At 32.7% G+C, this 18,575-nt stretch overlaps 1 protein-coding gene and 1 long non-coding RNA gene across 3 annotated transcripts in view; one reads left to right on the forward strand and one right to left on the reverse strand.

Annotated features, from left to right (window-relative positions):
* LOC128922323 (uncharacterized) overlaps positions 1–18,575 on the reverse strand; it is a 115,889-nt gene that overhangs the window by 72,276 nt on the left and 25,038 nt on the right. For both annotated transcript variants that reach the window (XR_008471546.1, XR_008471547.1), the window contains one exon: positions 14,181–14,224. This is a non-coding gene — a long non-coding RNA (uncharacterized LOC128922323). The remainder of the gene's footprint in view (positions 1–14,180; positions 14,225–18,575) is intronic.
* Positions 10,747–18,575, forward strand: part of LOC105212246 (innexin inx1) — a 26,161-nt gene continuing 18,332 nt past the window's right edge. Inside the window, exon 1 of the mRNA XM_011184113.3 lies at positions 10,747–11,111. The gene's annotated coding sequence lies outside the window, so the exon portion shown is untranslated. The remainder of the gene's footprint in view (positions 11,112–18,575) is intronic.

The raw sequence follows: 18,575 nt of genomic DNA on the forward strand, positions 1-18,575 counted from the left end.
TTTTTCGTTAAGTGTAACATCTTAAAAATATTCTCTGAAAATTCGAAGTTGATTTCCGATTTTCTCAAAACTATGTTTTTTGAACTGGTGATAACTGTAACTCGAAAACCGTTCAGATTTTTATGAAATTTGTACAGCTTTTAGAATATATAATAATCCTAGGTCTGACCAGAGCCTATTGTTTTTCAAAAATTTCGATTTTTTAAGACCAATTTTAACTGTTGATTTTTTCCCGAAAATCTGGAAAAAAATTCCTGAGGCCGCCATTTTATTAATATTTGAAAAAACCAAAGAAGCTTCGATCGGGCCCAGGATGATCTTTTTATACATCTAATTTTTCTTATCCGTTTGATTTTAGATGAATCTCCAAGGATTTATGATTGTCATCGCAACGACCTTTTTTGGAACTTGGTCAACACAAATAACTTTGAAAATTATTAAAAATGTTTGCAAATTTTCGTGACTTCAAAAAAATGATTAATAGCAAAATTTTTGATAAATAGCAAAAAAATTACTGAAAATTCTCAAAAAAAATTACTGAAATGTCTCTGACTACCCATAGTGGCATATCACATCACGACCTTACCATATCAGTCAGATCGGAATTTATACTCGGTCAGAGACTGCTTATATACGATTCCAGCACTGTGATTTGGGTGGTATCAATTTCCGACAAACTCGAAAATTCACCTAGGGACGTTATATAACATAAAAATTTATCTTCAAATACCAAATATTCTGAAGAGTTCAAAATAAAATAATAATTGACATTTGAAAACACGTGACTATACCAAATTGGACAGTCGACAAAACAGTAGCCAAAGCTTTTTTATTTATTACTCAATACTCTCCTTATAAGCCGATATGAACAGCAACCTCAATAAATGTACTTTAATGTACAGTAAAAAAAAGTACAAAAGCGTGTTTAACAACAAATTCGAGTACATACAATGTGAGAATACAGACAAAATGTAAGCAGGTTGTATGTATCTGCTGGTAGAACAACTGCCTCACCGATTGTTGGCAATATTTGGCAACTTGTTGCTGCCACTTGCAAGCAATAGGCTTTCGGGACCTGTTGTACTTAAATGGTTTTTGACAAACACAAAAACAAACTAATACATACGAGTATATGAATAAAAGACTTTGCAGACCACAGAACAGTTTGTGTAAGTGTTGGTCTTAGCCAAAGGCACTCCGACGCGTATAGAGAAAAGTAAGGGAAATTCTTGCAACCGGTAAAACTACATTTTGCGCCCCCCTTTTCCTCTCTAATTCTATGACTTTTTTTATACAATTTCCAAACTACTCGTAGTACGTGACTGCAATGACATTCTTGGCAGAAGCGAAGTCCAAAGCGAAGAAGTAACAAAGCTAACACGACCAAAGACAACTGTTGAATGTTAATGGTTTTTGTCAACAAAAGAAACCAGCATAAAGATTCTATACTTCAGTATAGTAAAATGGTATTATTCGATTGCATTTCTGTTTTGGTCGCTTATTTATTTATTACAACACATTTTTTGGGGTCGAAACAGACTGAAACAGTGAAGTTTTTATAATGCACGATTGTGTTTGTTTTGATATTCTATTTGTTGTAAAGAAAAAGTCACACAAATAAAATGTTGCACTTTAAAATGCCAGCAGTTTTGTGTTGTCAATATCTGCTTCGATGTCGGGAAAATAGTAAAACATTTGCTTTTCAATTAGAGCTCAAAACTATACTATATTTAAGTCATATACTCAAACACTGAGAGAAAATTCTTGGACATAGTTGACGATAAATAAGCAGCTAAACTATACCAAAACGAAATTGTGACAAAAAATCGATTTTTCCTTTTTTTACCTATTCGATTGTTTATACTTTAAAAAATCTCCTGGCAAATCGGCAAGATCGTCTCTTGAATAGTTTTTGAATGTCATCGTTCTAAAGAGCGACCTCTAGCAGGTATAAACCTCTATAGTTGAGACTTTAAATGCGTTTTTTTTTTTTTGAAACGACATTTTTCAAAATTGCTGACATCAGGACTCAACGAGAAATTGACCGGCCGTCTTCAAATTGAAACTAAGTATTCTTGAATATATTTAGCTTACAATGACATACGATCTGTTTGATTGATTGAATTGTCAATTGGCATTAAATAAACGACACTTTTTTTTAGAACTACGCCATTTTGTCAATTTTTGATATTTGATCGGAGGTCATTGTATAGGACCTAACCCGGAATAAAATAATATTTATATTCCTTTTATCTATATTTTTAAGTGATTTTCATGAGCCTTTAATAAAGATCGAAATTAACTGCGGCTATAGGTATAGTGTAACATTATAAAGATTACCCCATATAACTGTGCAGATTAGTCAAGCGAATATAGACCACACGCCCTCATAAAAAATATACTGAGGTATCAACTATTCAGTCATCAAGATCGTATTGTGCTATTTCCAAGTATTTCTAGTATTATTAGTAATATTAAAACTATTCAATATGTAGTAAACTTCTGGAACACCCTTATATAAGCTGAGATTCGCCGTCGCCAGTATGTTACAAAGCAAACCACAAAGGCAGATTAAAGGCATTATTCAACCAAGTTTTTCCTTTTTACTATTTTTATAATAATAGAAGGTGATAAATATATGCCAACAAGTTGGAACTTTTCTCATCGCACAAAAATGAAATTATAATTATAAAGTTTACTGAATTTTTAAAAAGCCCCTGAATTTTTTACATTTTTGTTCTAGAGTCATACAATATATAAAAAAAAAACTGCATCGAACTGAATTTGTAGAATTCAAATCTCTTCTAAAATTTGCAATCAATGACTCAGCCAACCACTACCTTCCTAGGATATTTTAAATACAGTAGGATTAAGTTTAGAAACTCTCAGTAATTTAGATTTAATTTGGAGGATTTTGAGCGAAAATGTTGTGTTCAAAAAATAACGGTCATTTTCGTTTTTTTCCTTAAATAAATCTCTATTCGATTTTATTTTATGATGACATACGTCTTTGTCCAATGTTCCAATACTAAACGAAGGACCTATAACTAATAATAAGGGAATCAAAGCTCCACAATCGACAACAATTTTTGACACCAGATTATATGAATTCACTATGAAGATCAACGCTTTCAGGGAATTTAGAGATCTAACTACACTGCTATACAAATTTTGGCTGACATTGAGCCAAGATACTGTGTATTGATGATGAAAATCTGAAATATCTACACCATGGTGGTCACTTTAGTTATAGATCATAAAATCTATATTTATAATGTTGAAGAAATTTGGTATTTGAAAAAAAATTTCAAATATTAATTTCGAATAATTTTTCTTTCACTGATCATCGCATGAAAGCTGCTGACAGCTTTTTCCACAAATTCAATGTAATTTATATTGCTCTTTTCTATACACGGGCACCGTCGACAGATCGTGCAGTCGTCACTGTACTTGAGTTCAATAAACTATATTAAAGAACAGTACGTACAAGTTTTCTCGGTTCGATTTTTTGAAGCATATACATATGCTTCTTACTATAGACATACATATATACATACATACATATGTCTGTATATATACAGCGAAAGCACTGGTATTTGTTGTCACTTGTATGCGTGCAGCAACTATCGCGCATAAGGATTTTTCCACGAAAGGCAAACTTGCAACTTGAGAGTTTGGCGGGTGTCTGCAATTGGTGTGATGCACAGTTGTTGTTGTTGTTGCTGCTGATGTCGGCTTGTGATTGTTGCAATGGTGACCGTGGGTGCATCTTGTTTTTCCTGTTTTCCACTCAATGATTTTTTAATTTTTTCGATCTTTGTTTTCATATGTGTCCATGTGTGCTTTCGTGTATGCATGTGTGTGGGATCTTATGTTGCATCTTTGCTGCTCACTATTTTTTAATAATTTAAAGTTGTTGAATGCCACGCCACTGTCTGTTGAGTGGTGAATTTGAGTGCATATTTCTTATAATTGCTTTTATTATCGAATATATGAGATATTATGATTTTGACGGCGCGAAGCAGTTCAAATGCAGCTGGACACACAAGCCGACACATGTGGCACATGAACAAATACATATGAGACTTCATACCAATATAGGGTCCACAGCAGCCGGTTTGGTTTGTTCTTTCGCTTTGTTTTTGTTTTTTTTTTTTTGTTTTTGATGCCACGTCCTGTTCGTCTGTGCCTCTGTCTGGCTTTGCGTCTGCTTGTTGGGTATGTTGCGGCTGCTGCATTGCATGTGGCATGTTCATTAATAAATACTGTGTTGGTGTGTGTGTAAATCTACTTATAACATACTCTACTCATGTTTATATGCTCATGTGGGTCTGCACATGTAGCCGGTTGCCCCCCACTTCCGCTGCCAGTATTTATTGCTACTAATGGCGTTGTTGTTGCTGCACTTATAATTCATTTTATGCTCAATATGCTCATTCATGCATCGTTTTAATTCTTGATTACTGCATTTGCTGTGCGCACAGCAGACGATCACTCTTTTATTTTTTGATTCCATTTTGCAGCTCTCTGCCAGCTGTCACTGAAGTTAGGGGCTTACTTGCATTGTAGCATAGTCACATTGCCTGCAACTTTGTATGCAACATGCCTTGTAGGAAATCGGAGTATATTGCAAACTGACTCTGAGTGCATTTTTGAGTGTTTTTGAAATATTTCTTTTAAAATTGGCGATCGGAATATTATCTTTGAAATACTCAAATAATAACAAACCACTATTCTATAATTAAATGTTATTAAAAATTCCTATGATTTGGTCCATAGAGTTCGTTCATCTACAAAGTTGTATCCCTCCATGTTTCTTGACTTGCTTTCGAAACCGACTTTGTGTTTGACTCTCATACAATTTCAACCTTATTTATTTACTTAAAAAAGCCACGGATTTAAGACAGTTATTGGGACATTCTCGATGGTATTTAGATTTATATGGCTAAGGTGCTTCTTCAAAGTAATCTTAGCATAAAACATAACGTTAGAGATCTGAAAACTCATAAGTTTTGGAAAAAACAACAGCTTTTCGCATATAGTAAATGCAGAAATCAGGTGTTTATGGTTAGAATGGAAAACCAACCGAGAGCTAAAAATAAAGGATTTTTAAAGAAGGGCTACAGCTTCGATGCCATTATGTATTGAACTCGTTTTCTTTTGTATGACTATCGCCAAGTTTGCTGAAGTACAGACACTGAACCCAATTTTCGACGATACTGCTGCAATTTAACGATCGATAATCGTACGATGTTCATCAAACGTCGCTGGTTTGTTGCCATAGACCATTGACTTGACGTAGTCCCACAGGAAATAGTATAACAGCGTCAAATCGCACGACCGAGGCGGCTAACTGGTTGGGCCATTTCGTGAGATAACACCAAGTTCACCAAACTTGGTTTTCAATAAATCCACTGTGGCGTTCGCTATGTGGCTTGTGGCGCCGTCCTGTTGGAACCGCATATTGTCCAAGCTCATATCATTCAATTTGGGGCCAAATTCGGTAATGATTGAGTGGTAGCGATTCCCATTCACAGTAACGTGTCGGTCTTGATCATCTCATCATCCCAATGACGCCGCCGGTCCATAAACCACACCAAAACGGATTGGATCCATGATGAAATGGCAAACCTTAATGAAGAGAAATGTCAATGCCATCAGTATACTTTTGAGGCGTCACTTTTGAAAAACCGTTTACATGAACATCGGTCCCCTTCAAAGAAGCGAGCGGATAAATTTGCGGATTTTTTTTTGCTGGAAACAATGATGATAGATTAAGTATATAAAATCGCAAACGCTAATTTTCCATTTATTTCTTAAAAGTAAGGATCTATGGATAAATTGGTCTTATGGATTGATTTCCATTCCCTAAGGGTTCTGTATAATGGAATGCCTTTGGAAATTCGAAGAAGGGAAATAAACGCAAACTAAATATCGAAGTATTGACTTCATTTCAGAATTCAAACCATTAACCAATGTGGAATCATTCTCAATAAAACCAAGTCACTTCCGCATCCATTTGTTTATATTAAAATACGGAACTCAGTAATGATCGGCAATTAAAAGTCTCCAGAGCGACTACCAAGGATTCTATTTTAGCTTCTAAATTGCCAACACACATATGGAAATTGTTCAATTGTCTCGTTTTAAAGGACAATTGAACAGCAAATCGAAATGTTTGATCGCCTCTAGGTACAGCAACCCCCTAAAAGAGTCACAAGTAAATATGCACGTAGTTGTCAACCAACAGCAGGCACATTATCCTTTGCTCCTCGAAATGCATACGTGCGCCGCAACACGTCGATTCGACACGTGTGGATAAACCCAACCCATAAACAATGCTGAGTCAGAGATAAATGCATATCGGATGCGATCACACGTGGTCTCCTCGCATGCAGTAAAATGAGTTGAGTAGCTGGATTTTTGTAGCGGCGGCGCCTGAGTGTGATGCGTGCGTGTTTCGTGGCATGTAACGCTCGGCACTGCAACGAATGCAACTACAAGAGATACCGCCGCTGGTGTTAAAAGTCGAAGTGAAAGGCACAATAATAAAACAAAATAATGCGATGGCAGCAACAAAGATTGAGGAAAAAACAAAACAAGAGATAAAAATACAATAAAAAGGCGGTAGTTTGCTCGAAGAAACAACAAAGCAGCAAATGGAAGTGAAGGCAAAACCAAAACACACAAAAATATGTAACTTTTGACTTTACAAAGATACAAGAATGTATGTACACTTGCATTTGTACTTCTGCATCGGCAAAATGTGTGGTCGTAAAACTGACACTGACTGCAACTTCAACTTTGACATAACAGTAATTTGAAACCTGACTTTGAACATTCCCAATGTATTCAGTATGAATTGTTGTATTTTATGTTGTAGTAACTGCTGATAAAAAAATGTTAAAAAAACTAAAAACAAAAAAAAAATAAAAAAATGCATGTAGTTATCAGCAGCATTGGCGTAGCGAATTGGGAATCGATAAATATGTCAGTGAGCAAAAATATTGCTGGCATTTTCAGTTGAGTCAAGCGAATGCAACCGGCTTTCTTTCTTCGTCGCAATGAATTTTGTTTATGTTGATAACGGGCATGTAAACGATTTAACTTGTAGACTGGCGAGCAAGTCGTAAATCAAATATTTTAAATGCTAACTACGTGTAGCTAATGAATTTAAATGTTAAAAATTTCAATTATTTGCTCTTTAGCTGGACTTCAACAAATTGTTTTAGTTTCATATTTTTAAGAAAAATATCTTTAAAAGTTTTTTTTTTAAGTTATTGAATTCCAAATAGTTTTATTAATAAACAGTTAACTTAATTAATTTGTTATATTTTATTTGCACTGGTTAATATTTAATTTAAATCAATTCTGATGAAATAATTAATTTGAAATTATTAAAAATAAATATTTTTATATTTTTTAAATATTTTAAAATACACAAAATTTGTAAAATATTATTGTTCTAGTCATTGAAAGTTAATAATTTTATTTATTTTAATTAAATTATTTTTTTTATATCATATTTATAAAATTTTAAATAATTATTTTTTTATTTATTAAATTGATTTTTTTTATTATCTTATGTTATGTCACGTTATTTTACTTCGTTAATAATTAACAATTTATTATATTTTTTGTCCACAGTATTTATTTTATATTATCTATGCTATGCTTGTTATGTCATTTTACCTTATATCAACTAAAGGGCTTTTCAATAGAAACAGAAATAGACCGATAGGGCCAACAAACGACGACATATTATTCCCGCTCTTTTGACATTTCAGTAAGTTTTGTCATTTGATCATTGAAAGATATACGATCCAACAAAGTGTCGAATTTATTAAAATTTACTACCAAAATTCGGAGTCAGTGGCCTAAACTTTAAGAGCGCTTTGTCCATCATCATCGTCCTGTCAGATCAATAATTGAGCGTCTAGTGGAAAAACTTGAACCCACAGGCACAGTAAAAATATTCCCGTGCCAGTGAGACAAAGAAGTTTCACCGTGAATATTGCTGCCGCTAGCACATGAATTGATGAAGACCCAAATCAGTCTCTCACACGTCGTTCTCAAGCGTTGGGCATCTCTGTGACGTCGTTGTGGCGAATTTTGCGAAAAAATCTTGGCCCACATCCTTACAAGATCAAATTGACGCAAGAACTGAAGCCGCTTGCCCACCAGAATCGTCGTATGTTCATGAATTGGGCTGAGCAACAACTTGAAAATGATCCGGATTTTCATCGAAAAATCATCTTCAGCGATGAGGCTCATTTTCGCAGAATGGTTTCGGAAAATTGGTTATTGGTCAGGCAGCAATCCACACGTACTCCATGAGTCACCATTGCATCTCGAAGAAATTACGGTTTTGTGCTGTTTATGGGCCGGCGACATCATTGGGCCGTACTTATTCGGTGATGATCAAGACCGGCTCGTTACTATGAATGGGAATCGCTACCACTAAATGATAACTGAATATTTATGTTCCGAATTGGATGACATGGACTTGGACAATATGTGGTTCCAACAGGACCACATAGCGAAGGTCACATTCGATTCATTGAAAACCAAGTTTGGTGAACGTTTTACCTCACTAAATGGCCCAGTCAATTAGCCGCCTCGATCGTGTGATTTGACGTCGTTAGACTATTTCCTGTGGGGCTACGTCAAGTCTATGGTCTATGACAACAAGCCGGTGATGATTGATGAACTTCGTACGAATATCGAACGTAAAATCGCAGTAGTATCGGCCGTTTTATGCTTGAAAACCGTCGAAAATTGGGTTTAGGATCTGGACTTCTGCAAGCGTGCCGTGGCAGTCATGCAAAATAAATCGAGTTCCATACATAATGGCGTCGAATGTACATTCACAGGAATAAAGAATTGATATCCCAAACCGTTTTTGTTTTATTATTTATTGGGGAGCATATAATTATAAATTGAGGTTAGTTTTGGTTTATTAAAAAAAATTTATTAAAAAAATTATAACAAAAATTGAGGAAAAATATTAAAGAAACATGTTGAACTTAATCTTGTTTATTTTTTCAGTTAAAAATTATGTTTATCTTTAGTTTGTTAACGATTGTTTGAATGATTATAATATCAATATTCCATGCCTTGTTATTTTTTCACGTTATGTTATATTGTTTACAACATATTTATTACATTTTGTTTCAACGATTTTTATTTTTTATTCTATGCTATCAATTATGTTCAGTTTACGCATGTTAAGGTACTAACGTTATTTGCATTATATGATGTTGATTTATTTCATTTAATTTTGTTTTTTCTTTATTCTGATTTATTTTTTATTTTTCATAATATAAATACATATTTTATTTTAAATTATATTTATTTCCCTAAAATTCAGCTTGATTTTTATAAACAGCTATCGCACTACATTAAAGAAAAATGTTGAATAGAATCTAAGCAGATTTTGTTTATATTTTTATTTTTTTGAGTAGTGATGTTAGTGAAATCTCAAACTAATAAAAATCTAATATTTGAATCTCATTTCATTTTTTTTTACTTAAATTTTTTTATTTTGTTATAGTAATTTTTATAAAGATTTCATTTCATTCCATTTTTACTTCACTTTATTTTAAATTAAATTTCATCTCACTCTCGACCGTCTCCCTCAAATAAACACTCAGCGAGCGTGAGTGATTCGCCACATTGTGCGCTCAATTTCAGCGTTGAGCGCAATACGTCGCCAAAGAGCGACTTAAAACGTTAGTTTGGGGTACCAATTCAATATTATTCTAAATCTCTGCGTAGTTCTGTGTGCTAAAACTACACAAAAATGACAGATGTTATGCATATCTACATATGTGTGTGAGTAATTGCCTGCATATGTATGCCATGTGCGCCTGTTTGTATGTAACTCAGCTGATTGCACCCTCCATTGAGCGGCTTCTAATGCTGAAATATGCTTGTTTTGGTGATTTTGAGCGCTTTCCAGCGTATATGCATACGTGCACACCAATACAATTAAACACATAGACACACACACACGTATATACATGCATACAAATGTACCCTTATAAGAGACATTGTTGTACACACATTGTTGTTGTTGTACGTACAACATATAAAAACTGCGCTCAACTAAATCCAAAACAGAAAAATATACACAAACAACAACACTGTTGCTGTGTATGAATTTTCGAGTTTTTTACGTTTCAACTGCTCTTTCCGTCTCTTTGTTGATATGCACACATACATACATACATACGCATATGCCATACATATATGTATATGTGTGTGTGTGTCTGGTTTTCGTGTTCTCAGCACGCTATTGCCACGACCACGTCTGTTTTTGCTGCATTGCCTATTGTTGTTGTTGTTGTACATCGTTTTCAACGTTTTGTGTTGTTTCTCGTCTCGTTTCAAGCTTCTTCAACATCAGCCACTGTACAAGCAAATTAGTGTAGTATTTGTGTTGCACAGTACTCAGAGCTAACCAGCACAAGACGGCGCGCGTGAATACACACAGTGTCGAGACACAGCGTATGAAACAAGCCCACCGCAGCAGTCGTTAGGCTAGCCAGCGAGACTCTAGCACGATTACGAGTTGATATTTTTATACAAAAATTATAAATATTAAAATTAATATTATTTAATAAATCTCATATGCAACGAATTTTACAAGAACAACAACAATAAGTGGTGTTTTCAGTGGCCAACAGAGAGAAGCAAAAAAACAAAAAAAAACTAGTGTGTTTCAAGGCGTAAAATGTTGTCATGGATGTTTTTATGATATTTATCAGCGAGATCAAGTGAAAAAAAAAATCTGTTGAAACAATTCTCAACGGATTAGCGTTCAAATAGTGTCAAAAAGCAGATTCCAGAAGCTGCGCTTTGTTTGTGAACGGTTGTAAAGTGGCGCGCTACGCAATCCTTATCAGCCGACAACTGCAACAACAACAACAACACCAACAGCATACAAACAACAACAACAGATAACTGCAAGTGGGTGTGTGTATGTTTGACAACAAACATACAACAACAACAATATTGCATATGCAAGGAATTTCCGCTTTACAGTAGTAAACGAGAGTTTGTGGGATATCCTAGGCGCCAAACAAGCGTGGACAGCTGCCATTAGTTGTGTAAGTATGCACATTTGACAAGCACTGTATTATTTATTGCCAGTAACAGCACATTGTTATTACATCATGATGCATTGTTATTGCATTTTTTCAAGTTATTTAATGCTTATAGCAAAGCAGTCATCAACAATTTGCTGTCTAATTTTTCCCAGCACAACTTTGTAATATATTATATAATTTATGCAATTATACTCGTCGAGCGGATTTATTCACTGATTTCTAGCGTCGACAACACATTAATTAAGTTACATTCAAGTTGCGGTCATTATTATTATTGCATTGCCAATTCGCTATGAAACTAGTCAATCAAGTTTGGAAAAAAAAATCTAAACTAAAAACTATCGAGACCACAGATAATTAACTGTATATTCGCGCCAAATTATTTGCCATTCACCAGCAAGTATTATACAAATTTGTCGAATTGTAGCAGATATTAGAGAAATAAACAGTTATATCTGAGTATATACAAGTATATGTACATATGTATGTTATGTATGTTATGTAAGTATTCGAAAATATTTGACATAATAGTTCAATAATTGAGTTCTTAATTTTTTCAATACTCAGTTCGTAGTTTTTCAACTATAATTCGTATTACAGGCTCACTTCAACTTAAAACTATAATTGCAGTTGAACTTCCCACAATCGAAAAAACTTGGAGTTAGAGATACTTCCGAATGAAATGTAGGAAATTTAACTCCTATTGGCAATTCAAGAGTTCGAGTTATGGTGAACTTCGAGTTATAGAAGTTCGATTTTGGAAGTTCAACTGCATTATATAATTTATTCTCTTTTCATATCATGCTTTCATATGGTGTTCTATGAGATCTATAGGAACTATGGAAATGATGTGCCAAATAACGCCGGATCTTGCTTCTTCTCAGCGGGTCCTTAATCTGCTCTGAGCCAATCATTAATATCTATTACTAATACTGTTAGTTACAGACTTACAGCCACAATAACAGGGCATTGGCCATTCGGAGAACCTGCGTTGAAAAAGGGTCTATCCATCTATGGGAACAAGGAAACGGTCTTTTACTTCCCCCAAGCCCTATCACAAACCAGACATAGAACACTTGTCATTCACCAGGCACCTTGAATCTTGAATGGGTGGACACAAAAAGTATAAAGGAAAAACGCAGAGCTCCAAATGATTCTAACGCAGATCTGAAACGTGATAGCAGTATTACTAAGGTCTCACAATACTGTAATAAAATGGCGCATCTAGCGCTAATTGAGCAAGAATATCTGGGCTGCAATTCTACCTACCTAATACTGTTAGTAATTCACCGAGTTTGAAGTGCTTAATAGTTTTTATAATCACGATCGGCCGGTCTGTCAGATAATGACTTGAAAACTTAATTAATATTGATCGGTTCTTTCTGACTTGATATATAAAATACAGTAGTCTACTAAGAGATCAAGTTATATAGTATCTATTTGACACTAATTAATGTATCATATAAGAAAACATTAGGAAAGTACTGAAGTTTTTTTTTAAATTTGAGGTGTAGTCTCAATATCGGTCTAAACAAGAAATGTTTAAGATTAATTCCAATTTAACATAATCTAAACTACAAAGATAACACCAAAACATTCATACTTTGTTTGATAAAAATCAATTTATTATGCTCCTAATTTACTGATAACAACTAAATCATCTCCTATATTAAGCTAAAATTCTACGAAACCATATCTATTCGTCCCCAGGAACTTCAAATACAAAAATATTTGTCAATATTATAATTTTTATATTCCATAAGACTGTCTATATAATAAGCTTTTGTTTGTAAAATTACAACTGGGATTATTTGCTTATACTTCATACTGCTAGCCAACAGGTATTGAATTTCAAACCTCACCGTTTCGAAAATGCAAAATAATTGCTTTGGCATATTTTCATAATTATTAATTTGTTGCTTACCAAAGCATAAACACATGGCGAGTGTGGTCACATGTTTGTACATTTGTGTGGGTAAATAACTTACTAAGTACATACTAAAACTTGCAGTGACTTGATATGCTATCGCTTGTCGTAGGAAATTGCAATCGTTTCGGAAATTATATATTTATAAATTTTTATGTACTACACACAAGCTAGTTTTGTACAAATTTTTAAAATAATTCAAGAGTAAGCACTTCATTCTTATGTACATATATAAGGGTGCGATTTCTTAAAACCTGAATTTGTTTCTCTAAATATGAAAGTTTGATAGTGTTGAGAGAAAATAGACAATAACTTTGAGGTAATTCGAAAAGGCTTATCAAATAAATATACTTTTGAGAATGGAACAAAAAGAACATACTAATTGATAATCGATCTGCAGAATTGACTATGACTTATGATCGAAAAACATGAGATTATCAATATACTTTGACTGATTAAAGTAAAACACTACCAAAGGTCGGCTCTATAGATATATTTTTAATAAGTATGGATAAGTCCGGATTGAGAACATACATCTCCTCAGCGAACGAAAAGAAAAGTATACATATATTTTAAATCATATGGGTTCTAAGTAATTGCGGTCCTTTTTATAAAGATGGAGTTGAATTTGGACTCAAAGCCCTAAAGCCTTAAAACCAAGTTAAGCCATTAGATCTCCTAATCTTCAAATATTACACTGCGAGCTCTTAATTAATTTGAGAGAGACAATAATAGTTACCCTGAGACACCAAAACATAGATTACAAAGGTACACCTATTTAATAAACACGCAAATCTATTAGAATGAAAATGAAACACCGATATGAAAAGCACAAAAAACGAACCTACTTTAGAACAGCTGATATTACGAAAACGAATTAATCTCTGAGTACCTGCATAGGCTTGCCAGATATCGACATATGTATATATTTTTGGATTTACGTATATGTGAGGAAGAGAAAAATATCGAGGGTTCTAGGAGTATATAAATAGTTCTATGAGTTTGAAACCAATCGAGACATTAATATAGTTTGGTATCTGTTCCATAAAAATGGAGATTTCAACTCAATGAGAATATTCAAATTTTAAAGATTAAATTTACTTTTTATATAGAATCATAATAAACATTTATTGCTCACTTACCCCTCAACGGTGTGGTCTTTTTAACAGTAGACGCAATTTCACACCTGAAATAAAAAGAAAATTTGTTTTTTAATTACTCAATTAAAAATATCAAATAACCACTTTGACTACATTAGCTTAAACTTTAACAAAAATAAAAACTTTGCGAATTAAAGTTTCTCAAAATAAACAAAATTCCTAAGTTCTTAGTTGACCACCAGAAGAAAGCTAAAATATTAAATTACACAACAAAAAGTTAGAAAAAAGCACACGAAGAACGCTTAAAAAACAACAACAATCACGAGCGCAGTGCAACAGCAGTTATGTTAAGTTACTACCATGGAACGACCGTAACAGCAAAAGAACACCAAATTCCAAACGACGCAACAACAAAACAGAAGAAACAACAACCGCAACATGTCTGTCTGCAGGGTATAGTATAACAAGAGCAGCTGCTGCCGGTCGCTATGGTTGATTTGTTATTGTTGTACCCATTGTTGTTGTTGCTAACTCCAACATAGTTTACTAGTAATGTTATTGTTGTTGTTGTTGTTATTAGTTAGTGTACCCCTTTAGCTGCTGTCCAGTCAACTTTAAATGCTACCTTTACAATTCATTTCCTCTAGTTTTTGGTGTTTTGAGGTTTTTTTCTGCTTTTTGTGCTCTTATTACGAAGTATGTTTGTTGCTGTTTACCTTTCGCTTTGCTGCCGCTGCATCGTGGAACACCAACCAACATTTGTGGTCAATTATACAAAGAATTCATGCAGCGGCTATACAAAGACAATAACAACAATGCAGTTAGTAGGCAGACAATAAAAATGAGAAATGAGTGCAGCAGAGGCGACAGCAGCGATAAAATGTCCGAAAATGGTAACAACAACAACAATATTTATATGAATTCTTTTCGGTGGTCATGCAATGCATTTCCGTTTCGTTTCCAAACGTTCACAGTTGCCTAAAACTAACTAAGATTGTGTCGGACCAGGTGGACCAGGTTGGATAAAAAATTCTCGAAGTTGCGATAAGAAAATCATAACTCCAGCTCATATAAAATAAAATAAAATAAAATAAAAAAATTAAAATAAAATAAAATAAAATAAATTAAAATAAAATAAAATAAAATAAAATAAAATATAAAATAAAATAAAATAAAATAAAATAAAATAAAATAAAATAAAATAAAATAAAATAAAATAAAATAAAATAAAATAAAATAAAATAAAATTAAATAAAATACAATAAAATAAATTAAATTAAAATAAAATACAATGAATTAAATTAAAATAATATAAAATAAAATAAATAAAATAAAATAAAATAAATTAAAATAAAATAAAATAAATTAAATTAAAACAAAATAAAATAAAATAAATTACAATAAATTAAAATAAAATAATAAAAAAATATTAAAAAAAAATGATTTTAAAAAATGAAAAATACAAATAATCACATTAAAACTAAAACTTGATGAAATAAAACCAAAAAAAAGGTTTAATTTCTTTTTACGCACAATGCACCAATTTATATGCTGAAATGATAAATGGCCTAGTTAGTGAATTAATTAATTTTAAACATATATTAAATAACGAATTAATTGGCTTGCAGTCGGGTTCAACAGATGGCAATAAAAATATGCACATTTTTCACTCTACGATTTCGCAACAAATTGTTAATTAACTGTTTATAAAATTTAATTAACAGCAACAAACGCACAAATTTACATTCATTAGCGTGAACTTTGCGAAGAAACAAATACTATTTTTCATTCACAACACATATTTTCATTAATAAAAAAAATTATCGATTTTATCGAGTTATCGGTGAGAATGAGCTGAAATTATTTAATTGTATGCAAATTTTATAAAACGATTTTGGCGCAGAGTTGCCACAATTCAATAATAAACAACTGTTACAATGCATTTACCGTTAAGGAATGTGAAATACATCCAAAAAAAATCTGAAAATAAAATATTTGCCTAAAATAAAAATAGTCTTCAGTTCAAATATTTTTTACAACAACAAACAGCCCCAGCTGCTTTCAAATATGCTTTACATATTTCTTACAAAAACAAGAAAAGCGCGTATATTGCATATTCAATTGATTTCAATTAACCTTTAGGTGAGTCACTTGACCACACAACCATTACTAATAATTACTGCTGCAACAACAACAAGTTGTGCTACTACTTTTTCACTTGGTATGCAACTATTAATTTATAAATTTTATAAAAATATGTCAAATGAAGCGAAGAGTTCGAATAAATAAAATTAGTCACACGTGTGAACCGACGGTGGTCAATGCAAATTGGCAATTAACTAATGTAGGCAAGTATTTGCGGGCATAAAATAAACAAAACAAATTGTCAGACAGTAAAGGTGGTTTAGTGGCATTTGATGTGGTTATAAATTGAATAACTGTGTTCCAACCGCAAGGGGACCACAAACATTTGCCAAATTAGTTATTCGGTGGGAAATAATCGTAGTAAATTATGGGAATGCATACAGGCCCCTTTTTTCAGTTGCGGAACTAATATACATATAACTAAGGTCAAAATGCAACCTTGTTGGTACCAGAAGCAAAATTTGTTACCTCTTTGAAAGTCCAGCTTTAATCTGCTCTTCAAAAAGAAAAGAAATTCAAAGCAACAACAAACTACAGTTGAACTTCCCTAACTCGAATCACCATAATCCAGAAAAAAACTTCGAATTAGGGAGCCTTCCGAGTTATAGAAGATAATATGTATGAACTCTTTCACTTATATTGCAAATTCAAGAGATCGAGTTATGGAGAATTTCGAGTTCTAGAAGCTTGAGTTATGGAAGGTCAACTGTATGTCGGTCTGAGAGATACATATGTACTAGTAGTTTGTTCGATTCGCTACTGTCTAAGGTTAGTACTTAATCTCTGTGTAGTACTTAAATTAAAGTATTAGTGGTATTGGTTGGATCTAAAGTTATGGAAAGCTATCTTAAAATCCGAGAATTCTCTTTAGAACCATACAACATAACAGTTTCAATGCTAGCATATTTACAAATTTAATAAAGAAATGTCCCGTAATTTCGAAGAATTTATGTAGAACAAGTGTAATATATAGTTTTAAATATGCTTAAGTCAAACGGTATATATTATATAACCACTCGCACATAATTTAAGTCATAGCCTGTACCCCAGTTATAACAACCTTGACATTGATCAGCATTTAAACCAGTTAATCAAGTTGATAATGTTGTATATAAACATACATAAATATAAATTGCATAACGCAATACATATTTCCACCTTTTTTTATCAACCTGTTTTCACGCCCGCACACAGCTGACGTAAAACAATGGCATTTGCAAAAAAAAAAAAACAAAAAAACAAGGGGAGAATGCTTAAATCAGCATCAACATCAGCAATTACAGCACAAACATATGTATTTAAACATATGCATGCGATTTTTATATATATAAATATATATATACACATACATATAAAATAATAGTAGTAAATTGAACAGCACCTAACAACGATATCCACTACCTGTTGCACACACTGCCATAAAAGAATATATCTAAATCTACCCACTGAGATTGTTGTTGCTATTATTACGTGTCTACAGTGTGTCTGTTTGTGAGTCAATGGAATAAAATCTCGAGAATTATATTCAACAAAAAATTAAATAGAGAGAGATAAATCAGCTATAGAAATAAGAAACTTGACCATGTTTCTTGTTGAGATGAAAGAACTACAGGCTATACTGGCTTTAGAATTGATCAAATTATATTATAGAAGAATTACAATTTTTTTATAGATTGTGAACGATTCTATTAGAATCATTTGACTTTGCTTTAGAAGTCATAATCATATATCTATAGTATAGCAAGACCATATCAGTCACCCTTTAAAGTACCATATAGGATTTTCCTAATATCATAATTTCGCTTTCAATTATCTAAATCATAATTATAGTAGATCTTCTACGAAAAGAACGTATACATAATTCTCTACTCAAAATCTTATGCGTCTGGGTGATAGTATGCGTCTGTATCTTATTCAGCAATTATCTGGTCTTCACAAACGTCACGTCTAATGCAACGCTGAAAAGCAGCTGGGCTTACAGCAATTTATTCTCAAACAAAGAAATAAACATTTGCACATTACAAAGCAAAATCTCCATGTGTTTTTATTATATAATAATATAATGTATAAAAAGTATGTACAATAAGTTAGCTAATAAATAAGATTGTAAAATGCAGCATCGCCTTTTGTACGTCACATTTGAGAAACGTGACCAAAAGTTAGATTTCTATAGTGAATGCAGCAATACAATGACTCTTAGAGATTTGGAGAATTTACAAATGAATATGTGTATGACATCTCAAGAACTAGTATGTCTCTATTAATTTAAAAATGTCTGGTATGCAAGTATGT

The sequence above is a fragment of the Zeugodacus cucurbitae genome, chromosome 5 (genome assembly GCF_028554725.1).
Source record: "Zeugodacus cucurbitae isolate PBARC_wt_2022May chromosome 5, idZeuCucr1.2, whole genome shotgun sequence".
In the NCBI taxonomy this organism is placed as follows: Eukaryota; Metazoa; Arthropoda; class Insecta; order Diptera; family Tephritidae; genus Zeugodacus; species Zeugodacus cucurbitae.